The 27,947-nt window shown below is 36.9% G+C and overlaps 1 pseudogene; it reads right to left on the bottom strand.

The window, feature by feature from the left end:
- Positions 1-1,802: 1,802 nt before the first annotated feature.
- Positions 1,803-27,947, bottom strand: part of LOC119506041 — a 191,394-nt pseudogene continuing 165,249 nt past the window's right edge.

The raw sequence follows: 27,947 nt of genomic DNA, 5'->3' as shown, positions 1-27,947 counted from the left end.
GTTTCTGGTGTTTTGCATCCTGGCAGCATTAGCAAACTAGAACACTAGGCAAGAGGGAGAAGCTGTCCTTTAGAGTTAACACATCAAAATAATCAGATGCCCAAATATCAGCAAAAAATACAAGCAGTACTAAGAAGCAAGAAGATATGGCTCATTCAAATTAAAACTTTAGAGGAGACACATACATTTAACTAATAACTTTTATATTGGTATATTTTCTAGGTTCATGAAAATGAAACCAGCTGTATACATTATCTTCCTCTACTCTTAAATGGATTTTTCTCCATTCCTGTTTCAGTGAAATGTATCAAAATCAACCAACTTCACGTATCAGGAAACTTGACATTTTCTTCTCATTCTCTGTCATTCTAAAGCCAAATAATCTTATTCCTATCATATTGACCTCTCTTAAATATTTCATGAATTTGTCTATTTCCTTCTCCACTGTTACCACATTGGTCTCAGTTGACATCATCTTTCTCCTACAACCTTCTTACTGGTCTCCCCATGTCTGCTTTTGTCTTACTCAGTCCAATTTTCATATAGAAACCATATTTATCTTTTTTAACTTTTTATTCTGAAATAATTGTAGATTCAGAGGAGTTTGCAAAGAAATGTATGAGTAGTCCAATGCATCCTTTCCTCATCTTATTCGATGAAAACACCTTAGTGTAATATAAAAACCAAGAAATTGACATTGATAAAATCCATAGAGCTTATTCAGATTTTGCCAGTTATACAAGTACTCTTGTGTGTGTATGTTTGTATATATGTGTACCTCTATGCAATTTTATCTCTTGTTTAGCCTTGCTTAACCATCACCGCAATCATGATACTGAGCTGTACCCTCACTACTTCTTTGTGCTACCCCTTTATAACTACACCCACACTCGCCCCCATTATTAACCCCTGGGAACCACCAATATGTCTTCCATCTGTATAATCATCTTATTTCATGAATGTTATGTAAATGGAATCATATATGTATCCTTTAGAGATGAGCTTTTTTCCTGCAGCATAATTTCCTTGAATTTCATTTACATTGGTGCATGAATCCACAGTTCATTCCCTTTTAGTTATGAGTAGTATTCCATGGTATGGATATACTACATTATGCTTAACGGTTCATCCATTGAAGGGAATGTGTGTAGTTTCCGGAGTTCATGGTTATTACAAATAAAGCTTCTATGAATGTTTGTGTATAAATGTCTGTGTGGAAATAAGTCTTCATGTCTCTGAGATACTGACGCCCTGGGAACCTTGCAGGAGACAGAGACCCACATCAGGGGAGACCTGCCTTCATTCCTACCAGCAGAGCTCTCCCTGGAGCCCACTTTAAGGATCACAAGCCTTGAGAGGCGAGGGCTGCAGGAGAGCAATTCTTGGGTTGTAAAAATGATAAAGTTCATTTTTAGTTTTGAAAGAACTGCCAAACTATTTTTTGGGGTGGCTGTATGTTTTACATTCCAACCAGCAATGTATCAGTGGTCCAGTTCCTCTGCATCCTCACCAACATTTGGTGTTATCACTCTTCATTTTAGCCATTATAAGTGTGTAGTGACATCTCATTGTGTTCTTAATTTTCAATGCTCTAATAGTGAATGATGTTGAATATTTTTATGTGTTAATTTTCCAATTGTATGTCCTCTGTGATGAAATGGCCGTTCATTTCTTTTGCTAATTTTCTAATTAGATTATTTTTGGTTGTTGAGTTTTTTTTAAGATTAAAATAAAAACCTTTATTTTTTAAAATGAGGATTAACCACAGCATGCTAAGCCAGTTTTCAAATTGTTCGTGCAGCTCAGAGTAAAATCAAGTCAAATGAAAAGTAGTCAGGGCTCCCAGTCCCAGGCACCAAGTTGGCACTTCTCCAGCAACCCAATCTACTAAGTTTTTCTTCAGCTGTTTTTTTGTGACAGATAGAGAGTTGTTTTGGGTTCCTCTGTATGACAGAGATGTCCAACCTTGAGGAAGACCAGTAGCCCACATCCTCTGCTTTTATGGGTTAATGACACGGCCTGGCTTGGTGACAACCTTGGGAGAAGTCAGCTTTTGGAAGACCTTCTGGGTGTTCCATGTAGCTCCTATAGGGGTCTGGATGGTCCTTTCAAATTGCTGATGGTGCATAAATGAGTATGGAAACACACGCACCTGATGAGCTGATGCATGGATGTTGCGCTTCTCACTGATAATCACATTTGGCAAATTCTTGTCTTTTCTTGGAGGGCCCTCAGGAGTTTTAATGAAAAAACCATTCTTTTCTTGGCACTGGGCTTTAGGCCTACACCACCCCACATGCCCCAGCCAGGCAGCATTAAGTCCATGTCCTTTGGCTTACTCACCTCCACAGCTTCCCTCTTTTCTTTCAAGAAGTCCCTGATGACATCATCCCCAGCAAAAACTTCCTTTATCATCTGCTTTTGGTCTGCTTCCTCTTTATCTTCCAACTCCTCTATCATGGAACTGCCAAAGACTTCATGGAAGGAGACTTTGTGGTCAGGAGGTTCTGTAGATCAATCATTTGCTCCTTCTTTTTCTTCTCTTTAGAGGCATCAGGCTGATTATTTGTGATACTCTCTGCCCACTTCCCTTCTAACACAGGTCTGGGAAGCTCCTTATTTTGAAAACACCCTCTTTGTCCAGCTTTTCCAGCTCCTCCAGAGTTTGTACTCTCTCTAGCCTCTGCAGCAACAGGGGCTCCTCCTCTTCCTGGATGGGCTTCTCTCTCTGAACCAGGCAAACAGTCCACACTGAGCTCACTTTTGGCTTCTTGGACTGGTGGCTTTCTTTGCTGAGTTTCTAAGACAGTGTCCTCAATTCAGACAGCAACTCCTGGCTGCTAGAATCTTTTGTTTCTTGCCTACTCAGTGGCTCAGGATCCTGGTTGAGCTCAGACCTTTTTTCTAAAGGCTCACCTTTCTGCAAAGTTCTTTCAACAAAGTGTCTGTCCTCTTCTGACACTGGTCTTTCTTCTCCTTCACTCTCAAAATCCTCGTGGGCCACAGGCTCTGGTAGTTGTTCAGGGTCCTTCTGGACTTCAGCCTCTTTTGCATCACTGGTCCGACTTCTGAGCATCCAGGGATTTGGTCCATCTGTATTCATTTGTGTTTCATTTACTGTATCAGGGACAAGGAGCTCATCCTCTTCTTCTCCACCTCCCTCCTCTTCCTCACTCTCAGACGCTACCTGAGTTTCTGTGTCAGTTTTTTGTTCTTGACCAATTGTTCCTGCATAGCTTGGCAAACCTCCAGGTCATATTTGGCCGCAACTGCCTTTGACTTGGCCCATTTCCCACTGTTCTGGTGCTTAAGGCTCATTTGCACCATCATTCAGGCCTTTTAGATTTTCTCCAGTTCTTCTAATGCTGCAGTAGGATCGACCTTCCATCGTTTCTCAAACTATCTTGATGATTACAGCTATATAATATACATTAAATTGGGCAGAGTGCTTCCTCCCATTTTATTCTTCTTTTACAAAATTGTTTTGGCTGTTGCAGGGCTTTTCCCTTTCCATATAAATTTTAGTTCTTTGTATGCTGAGATATTGCTGAAGTCATTATTTTTGCATAGATAATCATGTAAAATGGAAATATAGAGTTTAATGTCTTCCTTTCCAATTTGTGTGCCATTTATTTGTTTGTTTGTTTGCCTAAATACTACAGATAGAACTTTCATTACTGTGTTATGTAAGAGTGGTGAAAGTGGACAACCTTGCCTAGTTTCTGATCTTAGAGAGAAAGCTTTTGGTCTTTCACCATTAAGTATGATGTTCGCTGTAGGTTTTTTGTTTGCTTGTTTTTGTAGATGCTCTTTATGATAAAGTTTGTTTTATGACCCAGGGTATGGTCTGTCATGGTACATGCTCCATGGGCAATTTAAAAGCAATAGTAATCTGCTACTGCTGGCAGGAGAAAATGAGATCCTGTTGGTTGATGATGGTGTTCAGTTCATCTATATCCTTGATGATTTTTCTGTCCAGCGGTTTACCAATTGCTGGGAGTGTGGTGTTGAAGTCCCTAACTACAGTTGTGGATTTTCCTATTTCTAGTTTCACCTCTATCAATGTTTGCTTCACGTCATTTGAATCTCTGTTGGATACACTTTTAGGATTATTATATGTTCTTGGTAGGATAATCCTTTTATAATTATGCAATGTTCTTCCTTGGCCTAGTAATATTTCTCGCTCTGAAGTCTATTTTATCTGATATTAATATAGATATTCTGCCTATTTAAAAATTAATGGTCACATGGTAAGTCTTTTTCTATCTGTTTACTTCCAACTTATGTTTCGTATGTTTGAAATGGGTTTCTTATAACTAGTATATAGCTGAGTCATGTTTTTTTCATCCACTTGAACAGTGTCCATCTCTTAATTGGCTAATTTGGACCATTTATGATGAGAGTAATTAATTATATATTAGAGTTAAGTTTTCCATTTTATTATTTGATTTCTGTTTGTGCCCTGTGTTCTTTCATTCTTGCCTTTCTGTGGGTTATTTGAAAATTTTTGAGATATCCATAAATTTGAGTGCTACTTTGTATAGTTTTAGTGGTTGCTGTAGGTATTACCATATACCTATCCAATTTCTCACAGTCTGCTGGTGTTCATGTTCTACCACTACAGTGAAGTATTATAAACCCTATTTCCATTTAGGTCCTTTGACCCTTCCCATTATCTAAGTATAATTGTCTTAAATATATTCTGTATATACACTGAGCCCCATAATAGATAGAGTTTTATCTTTTGCTTCAAACATAAAATGTATTTAAAGATGCTCATGAAGTGAAGGCAGTTTAATATGTTTACTTCTATGTTTACCTATTCTGTTGTTCTTATTTTCTTTCTGAAGGTCCTACTCTTAATCTGTTGTCATTTTCTTTCTGTTTGGAGAGCTTTCTTTAGCTATTCTTTAAGGATAGTTCTGTTAGAAACAAACTCCCCTAATTTCCTTTCATCTGAGATTGTCTTTATTTCCCTTTCATTCCTGAAGAGTTTTGCTGGTTATATGATTTAGTGTTGACAATTCTTTTCTTTCAGCACTTCGAGTATCTTGTGCCATTTCTGGCTTCCATTATTTTAAATGAGAAATATGTTGTTCTGGTTTGCTAAACCTGCCAAAAATGCAATATACCATTAATGGATTCGCTTTTACAATGGGAGTTTATTAGTTCACAAATTCAGTTCTAAGGCCATGAAAATGTCCAAATTAAGACATCAAGAGGTAGATACCTTCTCTGAGGAAAAGGCCAGTGGCATCCAGAACACCTCTGTCATCTGGGAATGCATTTGGCTGGCTACTGCTGGTCCTTTGCTCCTGGGTTACATTGCTTTCAGCTTCTGATTCCAGTGGCTTTCTCCTTAAGCATCTGTGGGTTATCACTTAGCTTCACCGAAGCAAACTCTGGGCTTTATCTCTTAGCTTACCATCTCCTGTTTCTGGTTTCACTGGCTGTCTCCAAAATGTCTCTGGGTGTTTTCTCTCTAAGCATCTCTCTGATCTCTCTTTAAAATATCTCTGCCTTTTATCTTCTCATAGAGAATGCCAGTAAACTAATTAAGACCCAACTTGAATGGGTGGGGTCACACCTCCATGGAAACAACTTAATCAAAAGGTCCAACCCACAATAGCTCTGCACCCACCAGAGTGGGTCAAGAGAATATCATCTTTCCTGGAGTGCACAACAGTCTCAAACTGTCATATATGTTTTCATTCAAATTAGCATTATTTTATAGATAATGCCATTTCTCTATGGCTATTTTAAAGATTTTTCCTCTGTCTTTGGTTTTCAAAAGATTTTTTATGACATGTGTTAGTGTGCATGTCTTTGGGTTTATCTTCTTTGAGGTTTGATAAGCATCTTGAGTCTTTAAGTTTATGGTTTTTGCCAAATTTCTGAATTTTTCAAATTTTTCAAGCATTACCTTGTTGAATACTCTTTTAGTCCTCTCTTTCTGGGACTAGGAAAATATTAATGTTAAGCATTTTATTTTTGTCCCACAGTCCATGAGCCTCTTCTTTTTCTTTTCTCTCTTTTGTTAAGATTGAGTAATGTGGTGGATTGAATTGTACCACAGTTTGGATACGTTCTTGGTCTTGGTCCACATTCTTATGTGTGTGGACCCATTGTAAATAAGAGCTTTTCAATATGTTATTCAGTTAAAGTGTGGCCCAACAGAATCAGGACTACCGGAGTCCTTTAAAAGCAGAGAAAAAGTCAGACAGAGAGAGAAGCCATGGGAGGAGCCAAAGCCAAAGTCAATAGGACCCAGGGGACAAAGAAGGGGACATCACCATGAGCATTGCTATGTGACGGAGAAGCCAAGGGGCTCCAAAAGTTGCTGGCCAGCCAGAAGAACTGACCCAAGAAGGAAGCAAGCCTTCTAGCCTCCAAAACTGTCAGCCAAGAATTTTTGTGGTTAAGCCAACCCATCCTATAATGTTTGTTTTAGCAGTTAGGAAACTAAAACAAATAAATTCTATTGACCTATTCTTAAATTCAATTATTCTACCTTCTATCATCTTCACTCTACTATTGAGACCATCCAGTGAGTTTTAAATTTTGATTATTGTATTTTCAGTTCTATAATTTCTATTCATTTTTATATAACTTCCATTTGTTTGCTTACATTTTCTACTTTTCATTTTTTAAAGAGAATTTGTAACTGACTGTTGAAACATCTTTATGGTGGTTGCTTTAAGATTCTTTTCATACAACTCCGACATCTGATTTATCTTGGTTTGGGTTTCAGCCAATTGTCTTTTCTCATCCAGATTGTGGTTTTCCTGGTCCAGGGTATGACAAGTGATTTTTAATTTTATAATGGATATTTTTAATTATTATGTTAGGAAACTCTTGACCATATTTAAACCTTCTATTTTAGTAGGTAGTTTACCTCTTTGGTTTTAGTGTTTAGGTTCTGACTTACCTTCATGGATTTTACTTCCAATGACAGTTGTTTGGTTTTCAGAGTCTTTGCAACTCTATTGTGAACTGTTTCATTCTTCTGGAGCTATTGAGACTCCCCTCAAGGCTGGGGCTTTCTACTAGTTTCTGTTGTGCTTTCTTTTTCCCAGTCCTTTGGCCAGAGAGGGAAGGTTTTTCTTCTTTTATGTTTGTTGTTTTGCTATGCCTGTTGGAATTTCCAGATTGCAAATCTCTTCAGTGCCTAGTTCCAGAGCTTGGGGAAGATACATTGAAAATCCAGGAATTTACCATATCATCACTCCTTTTGCCCCAAGGCAAAAGTATAGTTCTTTATACAGTATAGTTCTTTCTTACTTCCTAGCCAATGCTATATATAGCCAGTCTTCCAGCCTTTAGTCTTTTATCATTGTCTAATGGATAATTTCCAGGCATTTAGTGATATTTATAGGGGAGAAGCTGAAAAAATGAATCTATCCCATCCTGTTTCAGAACAAGAATCAGAATTATCTTTTAAGAAGATAAATCTGTTCAGATTACTTTACTACTTGAACCAATTTCATGGATTCCTATTGCTTCTAGAATAAAGGACAATATTCTCAAAGTAGCCATTACCTCCTGCTAGATGTGGCCTTTGCTTACTTTATTAACTTCATTTTAGGCCATTCATAGGCTTTCTGAATTCCAGCCACATGATGATCTTTCACATTTTAAAAACACCACATTCTGTTTCTATTCAGAAACGTCATTACTCTACTCTCTGACCTGGATCATTATTCTCTTCCCTTCACAATCTCCCATCTTCTTTTCTCAGCACCCTTTCCCTTTCCATTAGTTCCTATTCATATTTTGGAGCTTACTTCAAATATCATTTCCTCAAGGAAGTCCCCTCTGGCTCTCCACAGTAGGTCAGCTCCTCTCATTATACACACAGCCACTCTGTTCTCCCCTATTGTCATCCATCACAATTATTATTAAATAGATTATTATGTCATTAATCATTTACTATCAATATCCACTGCTATAATGTAAACCTTTAGAGAACAGGACCTGGATCTTTCTTGCTCTTCACTGTTGCCCCAGTGCTTACCAAACACCTGTTGAATACATGAAAATTTTTCATTACATAAATTTGGAAAATTCAGTATGTATCTGAAATTTTACATTTTAAAAAGACTTTGTAGTTATTAATTAGATAATTATCAGAACAGTCCTGGAAGCGTAAGGAATTAAAAATTACACAGTAGTTAGGGTGCAGTTGTCCTCTTAATTTCAAAGCTCAGGCTGAGGATTGTTTGGGGACAATCAGCTTATGGAAATTCCTCCTAACCACAATGACTCTTTCACCAATTATTTAGTTCTAAAGACTAGTATTTATTAATGTCTTTCATAATTGCTTAATGATCTCCTACAATTAGCCAAGCATGGGGCAAGATGATAGGTATACAATGGTAAACAAGATGGACAATTTCTTCTTTGATGAAATTTATGATTGGAAAATGCAGACGTTACCTGTATGTAAACACCATGAAGGTCAATGGCTGTGATATTTTTTACTTGAGATTTGGTGTCAGCTTCTAATGTTTATAATTTATATGCAAGTAAACGATATAGAGAAAAAATATTTCTTGAACAATTAATAACTGAGATAATGGAAAAGCAGCATCTTGTAAGCATAATATTGAGATGTCCATTGGCCAGTAATTTTCCCTAAATCTGGAAGGGATTTGGAGCATTCCCTTTGGATTAGTTACTGTAATAATACAGGAAGAGGATCTCAAAGAGTAATGAGTTGCATAATGTTATCCAGGAAATAATGTGTAAAAAGTAATGTCACCACCAGTGTAAGGTTGCTTTTATTTCCTTAGAAGAGTTTATAAACTGGATTTTTGTTCCAGTAAATTCATGGCAACAGTAGATGTAAGTATAGAGAAAGCAGTCATTCCTTAGTATTTCTTAATATTAAATAAAACAAAATCTTCAAACCTCGAATATTGTTTGCTGCCATCTTTCCTTCAGTAATAACAAATTAATTAAACTTTGTTCACTTGTTTGCTAGCGTTCTCGTGAGAAGAATAAGTACTAACATTTCACTTAGTTTCTTGATTTTGACATCTGGAAAAGCGGTTGGAAAAGATGCTGATGCTCAATTTGTTTCTTTAGACTGATATTTTAGCTCGTAGCCTTTCTTTGTTAGAATTATTATAGCACTATCAATATGGTATTTCATATTGGTTGTTTTAGAGGGAAAATGATACCATTTCGGGTCATTATTCCAAACCTCTGAATCTGCCATCTTAATTAAATAATTAATCAGCTGAATGAATGAACAATTTGATTTATTTTCTACTATTGAATTGATCCATTTTGCAAATTTACAAATTAAGTGAAATCGGTTAATAGTGTAAAAACTTTGTACTTAAAATCAGGCTTATTGGATATAAGGATAGTAGTCAATCATTTCTTCTTCCCTATTCTCAGTTTAGAAACAGAGTCAGACAAGTGGAGGCCAAAGCAGCAACTTTACTGCTTTTAAAGTTGATTTGCCAAGTGTGGCTTAAATGTTTGATTACAAGCAGAATTCCTCTTATTTTGCTCCCAAGTATAAATCTTAAGTTGATCTACTCAAGTGTGCTTGTTTTAAAATAGTCATAAAAATTCTTTGACATTCCTATCTTCAAAAGATGGATCCTAATCCCCTTCCCTTGAGGGTGGGTGGACTCAGTGACTCTCTTCTAAAAAGTGAATATAGCAGAGGTGTTTTTATAAACCACTAAGTTTGGAGGTAATTTGCTATGCAGCCATGTATACCTAATACACTGAGGGAGAGGTGTAGCAGTAAATTGACTTTGGAAGGTGTTAGGAAAGCTTCAAGGAAGTAATGACTGAACTGAGATCTGAAATATGACTAGTAACTCACTAGATGATGTAGAAAAGATGTCAATAGATAAAAAAAGTATTATAGCCAAAGAAAATAGCATATGTTTACCCAAAATTCTTGCCTTACAATTGTGAAGCTTCCATAAAAGAAGTAGATAGAGAAGCAAGATGAGTTACAAACATGTCTCACAGGCACTGAACTTGATATGCTTATTCTTTGGAAGCAAGAGAAATACAGGCTGCATCTTCCTTCTAGGCAGGAAGATTCCAGACATAAAGAGAAAAAAGCTGAATAGTTGATGCTCAGTTCCTTCTCTCAGCTCTACCCTCAGGAAAGTCATATCTCTTCCCTAGAAGGGCAGATAAGGGGAAAACCATTTGAAATATGGATCAAAGTAGGTTCTTGGTGAAATTGTGTTTTTCTTGTTGTTTTCATGTTGTTCCTGTGATCAACATCCTGGGGAAATTTTTCAGGTCATAAAATCAGCAAATGTTACCATGATATTGTGGGCATCAGTGATTATGATTCTTTGCAGGGAGAAAAATGAAACTTGGGAAGTAAAATGATTGGCATGGTCCTTTGATTGTCAGGAATGAGTGCTGAATTTATTGCTGTGAGTTGATATGCCTTCCATTTACTGGCAGTTTATCTTTGGACAATCCACTAGTTTCTTTCATTGAGACACTAAAGGGCTAAAAATTACTGTGACAGAAAATAGAAAAGAAAAAAGTATGAATTTGATAAAATTTTCTTGACAAAGTCCTTTACATTCTCTAGGCTTCATCTGTCCTAATACCAAGCTATTTATTCACCATATATGTTTAACATACATGTATTCAGACATTACTAGGCATTGTGGGCACAATGCTGAGCAAAGCAAAAGATATTTCTGCAGCCAAAGAGCTTATAGTCTAATGAGGAAAACAGACATCAATTAAAGAATTATAACAAATAAAAGTAAAATTACATTTGTAGCAATTGCTAAGGAAAAGAAACGTGGTACTATTATAATCACTACTATGGGGAATTGACTTACGCAGGAGGTAAAGAAGACTTCTCTAAGGAATTAATATTTGAATTGAAATCTGAAAGACGTGTGGGAGCTAGCTAAATTCAGAGGGTATGGATAGCTGGGAGAATGTTCCAGCCTAAGGGAATTGCATGTGAAAATGCCTCATTGAAGGGGAAAAATGGTGTGGTTCAACATGAGGGTTAGATAAGACGTGGTTGTCTACACCCAACTAAGCACATGAGGAGAGGTATGGTTTTTTTCAATCATTACATTTTTCTGAAAAGAACAAAACAATGGAGTCTAGCAATGGAAATTTATTTGTTTACATTAGTCAATTGTGGAAATGCTAGCTATTTGAAAAAGTGGAACCTAAAATTTCAATGGCTTAATATCATATAAGTTTATCTCTCAGTCATGCAATAGTCCATTGAAGGTGTTATTCTTGGTGATTGCCTTCCAGATAGTTTCAGGGACTCAGAAACTTTCCATCTTGTGACTCCACCATCCACCAGGGTCCGACAGGAGAGAAATAGACTGAAGAAAGCACATCTACTTTAAACAAACAAACAAAAAATCACATCTCAGAAGTGGCATACATCCTTCTGTTCTTATTTTATTGGTATGAGCTAATCTTGTGACTACACCATTATGCAAGGGGAGTAGGGCTGGATAATATTTTCACTGGCTGGCAAGCTGCTTCCCAGCAACACTACCATATCCTAGAAAAGGGAGTATAGATTTTATTTTGTGTGTGTGTGTGTGCACGGACAGCCAGCATTTTTGCCACACTTACTGACTGAATGTAAACTGTTTATTAGTTATTTAAATATACTCCCAACTTTGAATTCTATCACTTTCAAGGCAACTATGCAAAATTTTCAAAGCAACATATTGATTTTTAATTTAAAAATAAATATATGCCATTTGGCATTTTGGAATGATGTGTGAAGATCTTCATAATCACAGATATTTTTATAAGAGAAAAAAATCTCCCTGGCATGAGGAGAGAAATTAGAGAGAAATCAGTTGGTTAAATGAATAACAGGAACTTTAATAACCACTCCCAAGCCTTGAGCAAGTAATTAAACAGGTAGATGTTAAATCCAATGAAAGTGAGTACAAAGGTCATTCTGAAATAAATCTTTACAGTTTTCTTTCTATTAGTAAACCTCTATTCAGTTGTAACAGGAAATCAAACAGAATTTGAATATACAAAAGAAGTAGTTTGAGTTATTTTGTTTTTAACATTCTTAAAAACTCATTGGTTAATGTGGAAGATTTTTATGCTAAAATCTGTAACTTGAAAAAAGTTTTTATGGTCAAAATACCTCAGAAGCACTACTGTGTATGTGTGAAAAAGAGAGAGAGAGAGAGACTTGGATAAAAATGAGCTTTGGTGATCAGAGGGCTGGCAAACTACTAAAGTATGAGAAAGTACTGATTATTGTGCTACTTTCTCACTGGAGTGAGTGGCAAACATGTGACTTTAGCCTCAGAAACATTGAGAGCAGCAATAATATCTGACATTATCTGACAATAAAGGGTGGCAAAGTATCCAGAATTCTTACTTCAGTCTAAGAGCAGTAAAGCACCAGGTGCTGAGATCTTTATGAGTTCCAAAGCAACATCTGGGGTTGATATTTAGCACTATTGCAACACTGCAGTAAAGATAGTTGAGCAGTTATAAAGTTAAACACTTCAGAGCAGTTAGGTATGCACAAATCCTTTGGTTAAACTGCCCTTCAGCAGCTGAGTGTTTCTACAACTACAGACTTCCACTTGACTCTTGAGTTTATGTCACTTGTCTATTGATTGATTGCACTTTAAGTACATCTCTAGTATACTAATACCCATAAAAACTGTTTTTGACAGGGTGAGCTGGGCTATTATATACTTGGACTACTTTTCACTGAGATTGAAATAATAGAGGATCCTTGCTTAGTCTTGAGTTCTAAGTTTTTTTTCTGCCACTTACAAGTTTTATGACCTGGATCAAGTATCTTATTTCTTTGAGTCTGCTATGTTATCTGTAAAATGGAGATGATAACTTTATCACCAGTGATATAAAACACATATGGGATGATTTATACAGATTGAGACTAATTTTTATAAATCTTAAATGCACCACATATATAAGGTAATGTTATTACTAGGCCACCTCCTCTTTTGTTGGTCTCTATAAGTCAACTCAACCTAGGGATAAACAGACTTCAACCAATGGGACCGAGACTAACTGAAGCTTGTTCTTGAGATGACAAACTTGTTCCATGACTCTTAATCTTGACTTAGGGTGACCAACAATACCAATTTTCTTGGGACTTTTGGGTTTTATCATGGCAAGTCCAAGCGTCCCAGGAAATGCCTCAATCTCCGGCATACCAGGGTGATTGCTGACCCTACCTTGATTCCCTCTGACTGTAAAGAATTCTAAACAAAGACAACTTTTGTATCTCTCTTATTGTTAGTATAAGATCTTCCTTTGGAAAGAATATCTTTCTGTAGAGTCCATTTTTTTTTAATAGAATATGGATTATATCAGACCTTGAACCAAAAAAAAAAAAATGGCTAAACAGGATATAATACAATTCATGTCAACTTAATGACATAGGACTTGTATACAGAGGCATGTACTCAATTCCTTGCTCCACCACTTAAAAGGTGTGATAACCTCCCTCTCAGCATTTATGATATTTAATTAAAATTATTTAACCATCTTTCTCCCTCATCAGACCTAGACAATTCATGTTCATCTTTTATTCTATAGTATCTCACATTCTGACTGGCTTATTGGAGACATTTAAGAAGTGTTTAATTAAACTGAAATATAGAGCTTCAACTTGGACAGCTCAAGTATATAAAAATCATATTTTTGATGACCTGTAAAATGTATGCAATAAAATCTTCATTTAAGCCACATAGAGTTTAGTGAAGCTTAAATGAAGTAATATGAAAACTGTGAATTACTTCTTAAACTATAATGTATAATAAAATATGTTTGAAAAAGGATTGATGTGAATATTTAATAGCTTTAACATTTCAGTTTGTTTCCTAGTCTTCAATGCCTCCTGGATCTTTGATTATGTCTCTCAATATTAAATCTGTATTTCTATCCAAGAGTTTGTTGTCTGCCTTATATATACATGACCAGAGAATAATGTAAGAGTCTTACTTTGTCATGAGTACAGACACTTATAAATTAACATCTTCATAACTAAATATATTAAGAAATATGGGATCCATTTAAATTCAGTCCAGTTTATTTCCTGGAAGATTTTGCTCAAGAGTCATCTGCACTAACATTATGCAATAGTTTGCATGACACCAAAACTGCAATAGATTATATATTTATTGACAAAGGAATTATGTCTTCATTGCTACAGGATGCATAGTTCTCTCCTCTTCTGGATTTATGTCTAGAAAACCTCACTGAAATGTTATCACACCCATGGCTTGGCTTTAGTGACCCATGACAGGTACTGTAATTATATAGAAATTCCCATTTAGATTCTTCTTGGTTCTGAAAATCTATCAAGAACTCAGAGAAATTTGATTGACTGTGGAAGAAGACAGTCTTTGGCTCTGCATATAGACTAATTTAGATGAGTAATAATTCCTTGGATTATCCTGATGATGAATAATATGGTGAAGGTGGCTCTTCAGTTTCTGCTATTTCTTCTCATGAAGGATGCAAACATGTAAGTTGTCTAGTAACTGTCTCCTTTCTTTTTTTTTTTTTTTTTTAACAGTGATCTAACAAAGGGTCCCAGGCAGAGAAAGCAGCCACTTAACAAATTCAAGAGCCAGACCCACCCTTTGCCCTCTGGATTGCATGCTACTTCCTTTCTGAGATACCAGGAGAGAGAACATGGTGTTTGGAGTCCTTATCATTAAAGGTGAGTTGGACTGGTCTTCGGCATCATGGATTCCCTGAAGAAGAGAAGGATGTGTTTGACCTGGAGTAGCCTAGGGAGGACTCCTGAGGTCAACTTGAACTTGGAGTTGTTAAAAGCTTCAGCAGAGGGTAGTGGAAATGGTGAAGTAAAGACAAACATGGATACGGACAGTAGAAGACAAGATAGGTTGGCTTTCTATGCCATATTGTCAGGAATTCTGATTCCTTCATGTATTCATTCCTTTAGTCACAAATTATGTGTTTATTGTCCATTATGTGTTAAATAAATATTGTGCTTATAGAAGGGACTGTGATAATTCTCTGCTTTCACAGAATTTACATGTTGTTTTGGGGGTGGGCACTGATAGATGGACAATAAATAGATAAAAATAGCCAAACAACAAAAACATCAGGTACATGTGCATAATGCAAATAATTAAAATATGTTATGCGACAATGAGGACCAGGGAGTCTACACTAATAGGAACACTCAAATGCTATTGGTTGGACTGTAAATTGAAACAAGCTTTTTTAAAAAATAAGAATTCAAAATTTCAGTCCTAGGAATTCATCTTACTTGCACACATATACAAAGATATATGCCCACAGATATTCACAGTAGCAGTGGAATCAAGCTATCCATACATACACACTTTTATTGTAAACATGCAAATATAAGTTTGAAAAATATTAAATGGAAAAATAAAATATTAAAAAGTGCTACTAAGTAAATTTTCTGTGTAAGTAATGTTTACTTGAGATATGACTGACAAGAAGGAACCAGCCTTGCAAAGACTGGGGACATGGCGTTCCTATCAGAGAGTTTGGTTAGAGCAGAGGCCCTTAAGGAGGGATGAACAGTGGTTTGGAGGAAACAAAGGCAATCAATGTGGCTGGAGCAAACAGAGTGAAATGAAGAGTGTGAGAGAGGATGCTAAAGAAAAAAAATAGGCCATACTACTTAGTGGTCTTTAACTGATAAGGAATTTGTATATTTATACATAATGGGGTGCCATTAGAGGGATTCAAGTAGATGGTAGATAAGTACTATAGTTTTTAAAAAATGATTTAGGAGTTTTTAATGTTTACCCTAGTAGTTTTTAAGTTTTAAAAGTAATGCAAACTATCAAAATAAATTGCTGTATTGATATAAGTAATATTGAAGCTAAAACAAAATGAAGAGGACTTTGGCCAAACTAGGAGTCATTTTTAGCACACTAGAATGTGATTTATAAAGGAGGAGATAACAAAAGTGATGGTTTGATGTGGCTTATTCCACAAAATAGCAGGTTTTGGTTAAATTATGTCAATCGTGGTCTTAGAATAGTTAAACATTAAAACTTTCATTGACTCCACTCTAGAAAACCATATAGAGTCTTATATGAATATCTGGACAAGAAGGCAGAGACAGAAATTTGGCTGAGTGACCCCCAAATCACAGTGATCTCTTTTCATTGATCATTATTCATGTAATGAGATAATATGCACTGCTTCAGGCTGAAGAAGAGAAGGCATTTGATGATGGTGACAAAAGAGATTCTTGGCATGAAATATTGTTGAAGATTTTCCATTCATTTGGAATTTTTAAATGCCTAGCCATCATTTTACTTTTAACTAGTCATCATTGCCCTTGTGCAATCTTATGTGTAAATACAAAGAATCAAAGTTGTTATAAGTTATGTGGTGCCTGCTTGTGTAGAACATGTGAGGTAAGTAAAGAATGTACCTTTCCTAATCCCCAGATTCTCAATATAGACATGTGCTCTGTATGTACACACTCCATAAGAGTGTGTGCATATTACCTGAGTTCTTTCAATACAACATTAAGCATATGCTGAAATTGTTTAACAAGAAGGAAAAAAAAATCTCTTCAAACAAGTTGTAGTCCAAAGATAATGTGATTTTAAAATATGAAGAGATTTTGAGCAATTGCTCTGGCTTCAGAAAAGAGAATGCACTTGACGTTGACCCTTCACATGTTCACAACATGGCCTAGTGTTACAGGATTACATTTGTTTCTCTATTCAATTAACCATATCACTTGGTTCTTCAGTAAATATTTACTGAAATATAAGGTTTTTTATTTGTAATTGATCTTAAGGATCAACTTAAATAAAGTGTAGAATGATTAATTATAGTAAAGGAGTAGAATGTAAAATTATAAGCATCAACACTATAAAATATATGAGGGTATGTAAAAACTATTAAAATTTGCCTCCATGTGTCAGGGTGTAAGAGCAAGGGGAAGAAGTGATGAGTAACTTGTGGACCCAAGTCTTCTAATCTTTCATTTAGGAAATTAAGAGATACTATCTAGGATTGACAGGGTAAGAAATAGTGATTCAAGTATATTGTTTAGAGTTATGAAGGTAATCAATAGAAGAAAACCTGTTCTATATAACAGAACTTGAGGGAGTAGGTGAGAAATTTACAAGAGACTAAAATTCTCATCTTTTTTTTTTTTTTTTTTTTTTTTTTATTTTTTTTTTTTTTTTTTTTTTTTTTTTTTTTTTTAAATCATCATTTTATTGAGATATATTCACATACCACGCAGTCATACAAAACAAATTGTACTTTCGATTGTTTACAGTACCATTACATAGTTGTACATTCATCACCTAAATCAATCCCTGACACCTTCATTAGCACACACACAAAAATAACAAGAATAATAATTAGAGTGAAAAAGAGCAATTGAAGTAAAAAAGAACACTGGGTACCTTTGTCTGTCTGTTTCCCTCCCCTACTTTTCTACACATCCATCCATAAACTAGACAAAGTGGTGTTTGGTCCTTATGGCTTTCCCAATCCCATTGTCACCCCTCATAAGCTACATTTTTATACAACTGTCTTCGAGATTCATGGGTTCTGGGTTGTAGTTTGATAGTTTCAGGTATCCACCACCAGCTACCCCAATTCTTTAGAACCTAAAAAGGGTTGTCTAAAGTGTGCATAAGAGTGCCCACCAGAGTGACCTCTCGGCTCCTTTTGGAATCTCTCTGCCACTGAAGCTTATTTCATTTCCTTTCACATCCCCCTTTTGGTCAAGAAGATGTTCTCCGTCCCACGGTGCCAGGTCTACATTCCTCCCTGGGAGTCATATTCCACGTTGCCAGGGAGATTCACTTCCCTGGGTGTCTGATCCCACGTAGGGGGGAGGGCAGTGATTTCACCTTTCAAGTTGGCTTAGCCAGAGAGAGAGGGCCACATCTGAGCAACAAAGAGGCATTCAGGAGGAGACTCTTAGGCACAAATACAGGGAGGCCTAGCCTCTCCTTTGCAGCAACCGTCTTCCCAAGGGTAAAACTTATGGTAGAGGGCTCAACCCATCAAACCACCAGTCCCCTATGTCTGGGGTCATGTTAGCAACCATGGAGGTGGGGTAGGCGAATACCCCTGCATTCTCCACAGGCTCCTCAAGGGGGCACTACATCTTTTTTTTTTTTTTTTTTTTTCCCCCTTGTTTGTCTTTTTTCTTTTTTTTTTTTTTTTTTTTTTTTTTTAACTTTCCCTTCTTTTTTCAAATCACCTGTATGAAAAAAAAAGTTAAAAAGAAAACAAACATACAATAAAAGAGCATTTCAAAGAGACCATAGCAAGGGAGTAAGAAAAAGACAACTAACCTAAGATAACTGCTTAACTTCCAACATGTTCCTACTTTACCCCAAGAAAGTTACATAATATAGCAACATTTCAGTGAACTTGTTCCTACTACAACCATCAGAAATTAACAGACCATAGTCAATTCTGGGCATCCCCAGAACGTTAAATAGCTTATCTGTTCTTCCTGGATTATTGTTCCCCCTTCCTTAATTGCTCTCTACTGCTAGTTCCCCTACATTCTACATTATAAACCATTTGTTTTACATTTTTCAAAGTTCACATTAGTGGTAGCATATAATATTTCTCTTTTTGTGCCTGGCTTATTTCGCTCAGCATTATGTCTTCAAGGTTCATCCATGTTGTCATATGTTTCACCAGATCGTTCCTTCTTACTGCCGCGTAGTATTCCATCGTGTGTATATACCACATTTTATTTATCCACTCATCTGTTGAAGGACATTTGGGTTGTTTCCATCTCTTGGCAATTGTGAATAATGCTGCTATGAACATTGGCGTGCAGATATCTGTTCGTGTCACTGCTTTCCGATCTTCCGGGTATATACCGAGGAGTGCAATCGCTGGATCGAATGGTAGCTCTATATCTAGTTTTCTAAGGAACTGCCAGACTGACTTCCAGAGTGGCTGAACCATTATACAGTCCCACCAACAATGAATAAGAGTTCCAATTTCTCCACATCCCCTCCAGCATTTGTAGTTTCCTGTTTGTTTAATGGCAGCCATTCTAACCGGTGTTAGATGGTATCTCATTGTGGTCTTAATTTGCATCTCTCTAATAGCTAGTGAAGCTGAACATTTTTTCATGTGTTTCTTGGTCATTTGTATTTCCTCTTCAGAGAACTGTCTTTTCATATCTTTTGCCCATTTTATAATTGGGCTGTCTGTACTATTGTCATTGAGTTGTAGGATTTCTTTGTATATGCAAGATATCAGTCTTTTGTCAGATACATGGTTTCCAAAAATTTTTTCCCATTGAGTTGGCTGCCTCTTTACCTTTTTGAGAAATTCCTTTGAGGTGCAGAAACTTCTAAGCTTGAGGAGTTCCCATTTATCTATTTTCTCTTTTGTTGCTTGTGCTTTGGGTGTAAAGTCTAGGAAGTGGCCTCCTAATACAAGGTCTTGAAGATGTTTTCCTACATTATCTTCTAGGAGTTTTATGGTACTTTCTTTTATATTGAGATCTTTGGTCCATTTTGAGTTAATTTTTGTGTAGGGGGTGAGGTAGGGGTCCTCTTTCATTCTTTTGGATATGGATATCCAACTCTCCCAGCCCCATTTGTTGAAAAGACCATTATGGCTCAGTTCGGTGACTTTGGGGGCCTTATCAAAGATCAGTCGGCCATAGATCTGAGGGTCTATCTCTGAATTCTCAATTCGATTCCATTGATCTATATGTCTATCTTTGTGCCAGTACCATGCTGTCTTGGCAACTGTGGCTTTATAATAAGCTTCAAAGTCAGGGAGTGTAAGTCCTCCCACTTCGTTTTTCTTTTTAGAGTGTCTTTAGCAATTCGAGGCATCTTCCCTTTCCAAATAAATTTGATAACTAGCTTTTCCAAGTCTGCAAAGTAGGTTGTTGGAATTTTGATTGGGATTGCATTGAATCTGTAGATGAGTTTGGGTAGAATTGACATCTTAATGACATTTAGCCTTCCTATCCATGAACATGGAATATTTTTCCATCTTTTAAGGTCCCCTTCTATTTCTTTTAGTAGAGTTATGTAGTTTTCTTTGTATAGGTCTTTTACATCTTTGGTTAAGTTGATTCCTAGGTACTTGATTTTTTTAGTTGCTATTGAAAATGGTATCTTTTTCTTGAGTGTCTCTTCAGTTTGTTCATTTCTAGCATATAGAAACATTACTGACTTATGTGCATTAATCTTGTATCCCGCTACTTTGCTAAATTTGTTTATTAGCTCTAGTAGGTGTATCGTTGATTTCTCAGGGTTTTCTAGATATAAGATCATATCATCTGCAAACAATGACAGTTTTACTTCTTCTTTTCCAATTTGGATGCCTTTTATTTCTTTGTCTTGCCGGATTGCCCTGGCTAGCACTTCCAGCACAATGTTGAATAACAGTGGTGACAGCGGGCATCCTTGTCTTGTTCCTGATCTTAGAGGGAAGGCTTTCAGTCTCTCACCATTGAGTACTATGCTGGCTGTGTGTTTTTCATATATGCTCTTTATCATGTTGAGGAAGTTTCCTTCAATTCCTACCTTTTGAAGTGTTTTTATCAAAAAGGGATGTTGGATTTTGTCAAATGCTTTTTCAGCATCTATTGAGATGATCAATTGATTTTTCCCTTTCGAGTTTTTAATGTGTTGTAATACATTGATTGTTTTTCTGATGTTGAACCATCCTTGCATGCCTGGAATGAACCCCACTTGGTCATGGTGTATGATTTTTTAATGTGTCTTTGGATTCGATTTGCAAGTATTTTGTTGAGGATTTTTGCATCTATATTCATTAGGGAGATTGGCCGGTAGTTTTCCTTTTTTGTAGCATCTTTGCCTGGTTTTGGTATTAGATTGATGTTAGCTTCATAAAATGAGTTAGGTAGTGTTCCATTTTTTTCAATGTTTTGAAAGAGTTTGAGTAAGATTGGTGTCAGTTCTTTCTGGAAAGTTTGGTAGAATTCCCCTGTGAAGCCATCTGGCCCTGGGCATTTATTTGTGGGAAGATTTTTGATGACTGATTGGATCTCTTTGCTTGTGATGGGTTGGTTGAGGTCTTCTATTTCTTCTCTGGTCAGTCTAGGTTGTTCATATGTTTCCAGGAAATTGTCCATTTCTTCTACATTATCCAGTTTGTTGCCATACAGTTGTTCATAATATCCTCTTATAATTTTTTTAATTTCTTCAGGATCTGCAGTTATGTCACCTTTTTCATTCATTATTTTGTTTATATGGGTCTTCTCTCTTTTTGATTTTGTCAGTCTAGCTAGGGGCTTGTCAATCTTGTTGATCTTCTCAAAGAACCAACTTTTGGTGATATTTATCCTTTCTATTGTTTTTTTGTTCTCTATGTCATTTATTTCTGCTTTAATCCTTGTTATTTCTTTTCTTCTACTTGGTTTAGGATTGGTTTGCTGTTCATTTTCTAGCTTCTTCAGTTGATCCATTAGTTCTTTGATTTTGGCTCTTTCTTCCTTTTTAATATATGCGTTTAGTGCTATAAATTTCCCCCTTAGCACTGCTTTTGCTGCATCCCATAGGTTTTGGTATGTTGTGTTCTCATTTTCATTCGTCTCTATATATTTAGCAATTTCTCTTGCTATTTCTTCTTTAACCCACTGATTGTTTAGGAGTGTGTTGTTTAACCTCCAGGTATTTGTGAATTTTCTAAGTCTCTGATGGTTATTGACTTCTAATTGTATTCCATTGTGGTCAGAGAATGTGCTTTGAATGATTTCAATCTTTTTAAATTTATTGAGGCTTGTTTTATGTCCCAGCATATGATCTATTCTGGAGAAAGTTCCGTGAGCACTAGAAAAGTATGTGTATCCTGGTGATTTGGGATGTAATGTCCTGTAGATGTCTGTTAAATCTAATTCATTTATCAGATTGTTTAGGTTTTCAATTTCCTTATTGGTCTTCTGTCTGGTTGATCTATCTATAGGAGAGAGTGATGTGTTGAAGTCTCCCACAATTATTGTGGAAACATCAATTGCTTCCTTTAGTTTTGCCAATGTTTTTCTCATGTATTTTGTGGCACCTTGATTGGGTGCATAGACATTTACGATTGTTATTTCTTCTTGCTGAATTGCCCCTTTTATTAGTATGTAGTGGCCTTCTTTGTCTCTCAGAACATCCCTGCATTTGAAGTCTATTTTATCTGAGATTAATATTGCTACACCTGCTTTCTTTTGGCTGTAGCTTGCATGAAATATTTTTTTCCATCCTTTCACTTTCAATTTCTTTGTGTCCCTGTGTCTAAGATGAGTCTCTTGTATGCAACATATTGATGGTTCATTTTTTTTGATCCATTCTGCGAATCTATATCTTTTAATTGGGGAGTTTAATCCATTTACATTCAACGTTAAAACCGTGAAGGCATTTCTTGAATCGGCCATCTTATCCTTTGGATTATGTTTGCCATATTTTTCCCTCTCTCTATTAATATCCTTTATTGTACCCATACCGAATCTCTTTAGTACTGAACCTTTCTCCAAGTCTCTCTGTCCTGTCTTTGTTTCTCTGTCTGTAGGGCTCCCTTTAGTATCTCCAGTAGGGCAGGTCTCTTGTTAGCAAATTCTCTCAGCATTTCTTTGTCTGTGAAAAATTTAAGCTCTCCCTCAAATTTGAAGGAGAGCTTTGCTGGATAAAGTATTCTTGGCTGGAAATTCCTCTCTCTCAGAATTTTAAATATATCGTGCCATTGCCTTCTCGCCTCCATGGTGGCTGCTGAGTAGTCACTACTTAGTCTTATGCTGTTTCCTTTGTATGTGGTGAATTGCTTTTCTCTTGCTGCTTTCAGAACTTGCTCCTTCTCTTCTATGTTTGACAGTGTGATCAGTATATGTCTCGGAGTGGGTTTTTTTGGATTTATTCTATTTGGAGTTCGCTGAGCATTTATGATTTGTGTATTTATGTTGTTTAGAAGATTTGGGAAGTTTTCCCCAACAATTTCTTTGAATACTCTTCCTAGACCTTTACCCTTTTCTTCCCCTTCTGGGACACCAATGAGTCTTATATTCGGACGCTTCATATTATCTATGATATCCCTGAGGTCCATTTCGAGTTTTTCAATTTTTTTCCCCATTCTTTCTTTTATGCTTTCATTTTCCATTCTGTCATCTTCCAGGTCACTGATTCGTTGTTCAACTTCCTCTAGTCTTGTACTATGAGTGTCCAGAATCTTTTTAATTTGGTCAACAGTTTCTTTAATTTCCATAAGATCATCCATTTTTTTATTTAGTCTTGCAATGTCTTCTTTATGCTCTTCTAGGGTCTTCTTGATTTCCTTCATATCGCGTACTAGGGTCTCATTGTTCATCTTTAGTTCTTTGAGTAGCTGCTCTAGGTGTGTCTCTTCTGGTCTTTTGATTTGGGTGCTTGGGCTTGGGTTATCCATATCGTCTGGTTTTTTCATATGCTTTATAATTTTCTGTTGTTTTTGGCCTCGTGGCATTTGCTGTCCTTGATAGGGTTCTTTTAGGGTTTGTAGACCAGTTGAAGTCCTTATCTCTAATTTATCAGATCTACAGCTTCGTGGAGTACACTTTCTCTAACTAACCAGCAGGTGGCGTCCACGAGCCACCTGTTCTCCACAAGCCAGATCTCCCCTGCTTAGCCTTTTGGTGAGTGGGGGAGTGAGTCTTGTGGGGCCCAATTGGTGTCCCAAGCTTGCGTGTGTAGTTGGTGTTGCCTGCCCTGTATGTGGGGCGTGTTTCTGGGCAGTCGGGGAGGGGGGGTGGCCCTAACAATCAAATCTCCCTGATGATCCTAGAGTTTTAAAGCTACTGCAATAGTCTAATCCTTCAGTTCAGTCCTGCCACAGTTTGTCTCTGCCACTGACCCACAAGTCTTTGGTATTGGCGTATGGCTCCTGAGACTTGCAAGTGGGCCCCTCTTCCAGGCTGTGCACCCCGGGTCCTCTGTTGAGGGATGACTGTGCTATGTCACAGGTGAGTGCCGTCCCCCCAGGGCAGTTCTGGGCTGCTGGGCTGTGTTGGGAGGCTCCCAGTCTGCTCAATTGATGGCTGAATGGGGCTCTGTTAATTCACACTGCTCCCCCTTCCCAGCTCTGGGACATTCAGCTGAGGTTGCAGGGAAGGCTAATGTCCACGCCCAGTTTTGTGGTGTGTGCCTGTTATTTGAAGCACTTCCGTCACACTGGGTTGTCTGGGGCAGCTCTGGGCTATGGGGCTGGCGATGGGCAGGAGTGTTTCCTGTCCACCAGGATGGTGGCTGTGAGCGGACACCCCCCTTTTCTTGGGAAGTTGTGTTGTTTAGTGAATTTTCTCAGCCACTGGATTATTGCCTTTTGTCTCAGAGCTCTCTTATTTCTGCTCTTGACTTGACGTGCCCAAATTTCAATTCTTTGAAGCTTTCTGTATTGAGCTTCTTAGAGTAATTGTTTTAGAAAAAGCAAAAAGGATTTAAAAAAAAAAAAAAAAAAAAACGGCCCTCCACAGAGATCTAATGGGTTATTGAAATGCTAATAGACAAAGCAACCAGGGCCATTAAGGAAAGGTGCCCTGGGCAGAGAGATCAGCCTTGCTTCGGGATTTGCATATGCGCCTCAAGGCCTGATCTCCGCCCTTCCCCTTTCTGTGTTCACCAGAACTCCAAAAATCCTCTGCTTTTACTTTGGAGCTTCTCGTGTTGTTTTCCTTCTATGCCCGTCTCCTCTCTGCTGGGCTGGCTGCTCTCAGAGTCTCTGGTGTCTGGCCTCAGTCTATCTATGGTTGGAGTTTGAATCAGTAGAATGAGTTTCCGATGAGAGCAGCCACTGCAATTCTCCCTTCTCCTTCCTGGAGCTGACAGCCCCTCCTCCCCCGGGACTGAGCCTGGCAGGGAGGGGCGCGGGTCCCCTGGCCGCAAAAACTTACAGATTTCGGTGATCTCAGCAGTTCCACGTTTTCATGAGTGTTGTATGAAGTATGCCCAAAGACAGATTGCTCTGTGGTGTCCAGTCCACGCAGTTCCTGGCTTTTTACCTACTTTCCTGGAGCTAAAATTCTCATCTTTTAAAATAGAAAGCCAATGGAGATTATCTGAAGATCAAAAATCAGGGAATGTAGGTAAAAGCCCATTTATTATTTGTATTACGATGATAACTGTCAAAAGAAGTACCTTCAGGAATGTTGGAAAGGGATGTTCTCTGGAGAGTGAGACTTGGGGTAGGTGAGAGACTTACTTAGTAACACTTTTTAATATTTTATTTTTCCATTTAATATTTTTCAAACATGTATTTGCATGTTTACAGTAAAAGTGTGTAGGCATGGATAGCTTGATTCCACTGCTACTGTGAATATCTGTGAACATATATCTTTGTATATCTGTGCAAGTAAGATGAATTCCTAGGACAGAAATTTTGAATTCTTATTTTTTAAAAAAGCTTGTTTCAATTTACAATCCAACCAATAGCATTTGAGTATTCCCATTACTCCAAACCCTGGCCCAAACGGAGTATTGTAAGTCGTTTTGATATTTGACCAATCTGCTAGCTGAGAAATGGTATCTCATTGTTCTTTCAATATTCAAGAAAAATTCTTAAGGAGGCTGAATGCCTTCTCATGTGCCTACTGCCGAACTCTATGGACAAGTTACTCGTTTGTATGCTTTTCCTGTTTTTCCATTAGCTGTTAGAAATTAGTTTTAAAAAAAAACTATGCTACTTCAGTATAATAAAATAATGCTATTCCAGAATTAAGATGCATAGGAAAATCATGTGAATAAAATAGAAAGATGATGATGTTACATTGTTAAGGAAAAAATGCAGAATTGCAGAATAGTATGTAAAGTATAATTTCAGTTTTCCTTTGGATAATAGTTATATAGATATAGATAATATAAATATCTAATATTGAAAGGGAATTCTCTCTACTACCACCTGTCTTTTACAACTTGAACATTCTTCTTCATCATGTCTTTCTCTTCCATTGTTTTCTAATTTCTTCACATTTCACCTGCACCTAATTATATTTTTTAACAACAATTATTATATCCAAATCTCTAGTTAGGGAAAACCTGTTTCTTATTTACATGTTGCATTTATTTCCTTATAATGTAATCAATTTTGCCACTTGCTACATCTTCACTTAGTGATAGATTTTAGACAATCTCTTTTTGCAGCTCATATTTTATCATGAACAGGTTGTGCTATTTAGATTGGAATTTTGAAATCTGGCTGTGCCTCAGAATCATATAAAGAGTTTTGTGAAACAAATAGATTCATAGTCCCAGCTATGGAAATTCAGATATAAAAACTCTGGGGTGGGCTTAGAAAATTATATTTTCAAAAGCTCCCAAACTGATTTGGATAAATGATAAATTTGTGAACAACCAACTTAGAACATATCAAAAGCAAATTACTTTATAAATGCATTTCAATGTTTTCAATATATCTGATGGTTTACCTCAAAATATTCTTTCTCTACCTCTTCAATGTGGACTTCACCATCACTTTTATGTTAGAGGCTGTTCAGCCTCCAGACATTTTTAATTTCTAAACTGGTATATACTGAAATACACAAAATAATCCAAAGATCTAAAATTTCCCAATGTATACTTGTATCAATTTATCTATAAAATAGGCATTGCTTTCCTAAGATAAAATTTACTCAATTTGTGCTTATGGAAATTTAAGAGATGGGCTTAATGGGAGTCAGGTCTAAAAGGAATTAGTTCCATTCTGACTTCCTATATACTCATTTCAAGGAATTTGCATTTATTGATATTAGCTCAGATTGGTCACCTGTAGAATAGTGACATTTTCAGTGCCAAGTAGAGGTTTCAGGGATCTAGACACTCTTTCTCTTCCCAATTTACATACTTTCCATGGGAAACAGCATTAATTCTCATAACTTCAGTTACTGCTCAGTTTTCCAACATGTCTTTGTCTCTCGCTGTGGGACCAGATGCTCTCTGGGTGTGATCTTCTCAACACAATGGCTGACGTGCAAGAGGCCAAGAAAAAACACATGTTCTTTAAACACTCTGCTCATGCCATGTTCCCAAAGTAAGTCACATGGCCTCAGCTCCCATCAATTGATGGGAAAATATACACCACCTATTCCAGTAGAAAGCAAAACAGTCATAAGGCAAAAGGCATGGATGTGTAATTTTATAATAATGAACAAGAATCCAAAGTATCATAGCCTCCCATATCTCTCTCTCTTTAATAAAGACCAGGAGGTTTTCTCCCTCTTCCAATCCCCCACCCAACTTCTATGCTGCCATGCAACAACAGTGTGATCTCTCGATTCAGTAAATCTGACCATGGTATTTCTCTGCTTAAACCCACTCAATAGGTGTCCATTACAAAAAAAAAAAAAAAATTAGAACCAAAATCTCTTACTATGGTCTGCAAGATCCTTTGGTCTCTTTCCCTACCACTTTTTATATAACTAAGGGAACGGTATGTTAGGAGGGGAAGGAGTTATGTAGTAAGAGGAGACTCACTTTGTTAGGTACTTTTCATTTGCTGATGCTTCCACTATTTTTGATGACATGAATAGCATTAAATTTACCCCTTTTACAGATAAGAAATATTGAGGTCGAGGGTGATTAAATATGGTACTTTGTCCAACAACAGCTTACAAGGGTACAACTAGAATTCAAATGCAAGTCTGCCCACTTTCTAATGTTTTGTTTGTTCTTTCTAATCTCTTTTGATCTGTTGTCTTCCATTCTGTTCAGATCTCCAGATGTCTCATTTATTTGGCTTTGCGTAAACTGTGTTCTCCTTTCTGTGTCTGTTTGATTAACTCCTCCCCCAAAGAGACCCAGGTCATTTGTCTTCTCTTCTGGGAATTCTTCCCAGATTCCGCCATCCCATCTGTTGGAGCCTCCACCCTCCAACACCCACACTTTGAATAGTTGCTAGGCACACTTTCCCTAGGGCTCCCATGGTTTCTTGCATATGTATCTGTTATCAGACTGTCTCCC

Source organism: Choloepus didactylus, chromosome 11, assembly GCF_015220235.1.
Source record: "Choloepus didactylus isolate mChoDid1 chromosome 11, mChoDid1.pri, whole genome shotgun sequence".
Lineage (NCBI taxonomy): Eukaryota > Metazoa > Chordata > Mammalia > Pilosa > Megalonychidae > Choloepus > Choloepus didactylus.
This window is presented reverse-complemented; position numbering and strand designations above follow the sequence as displayed.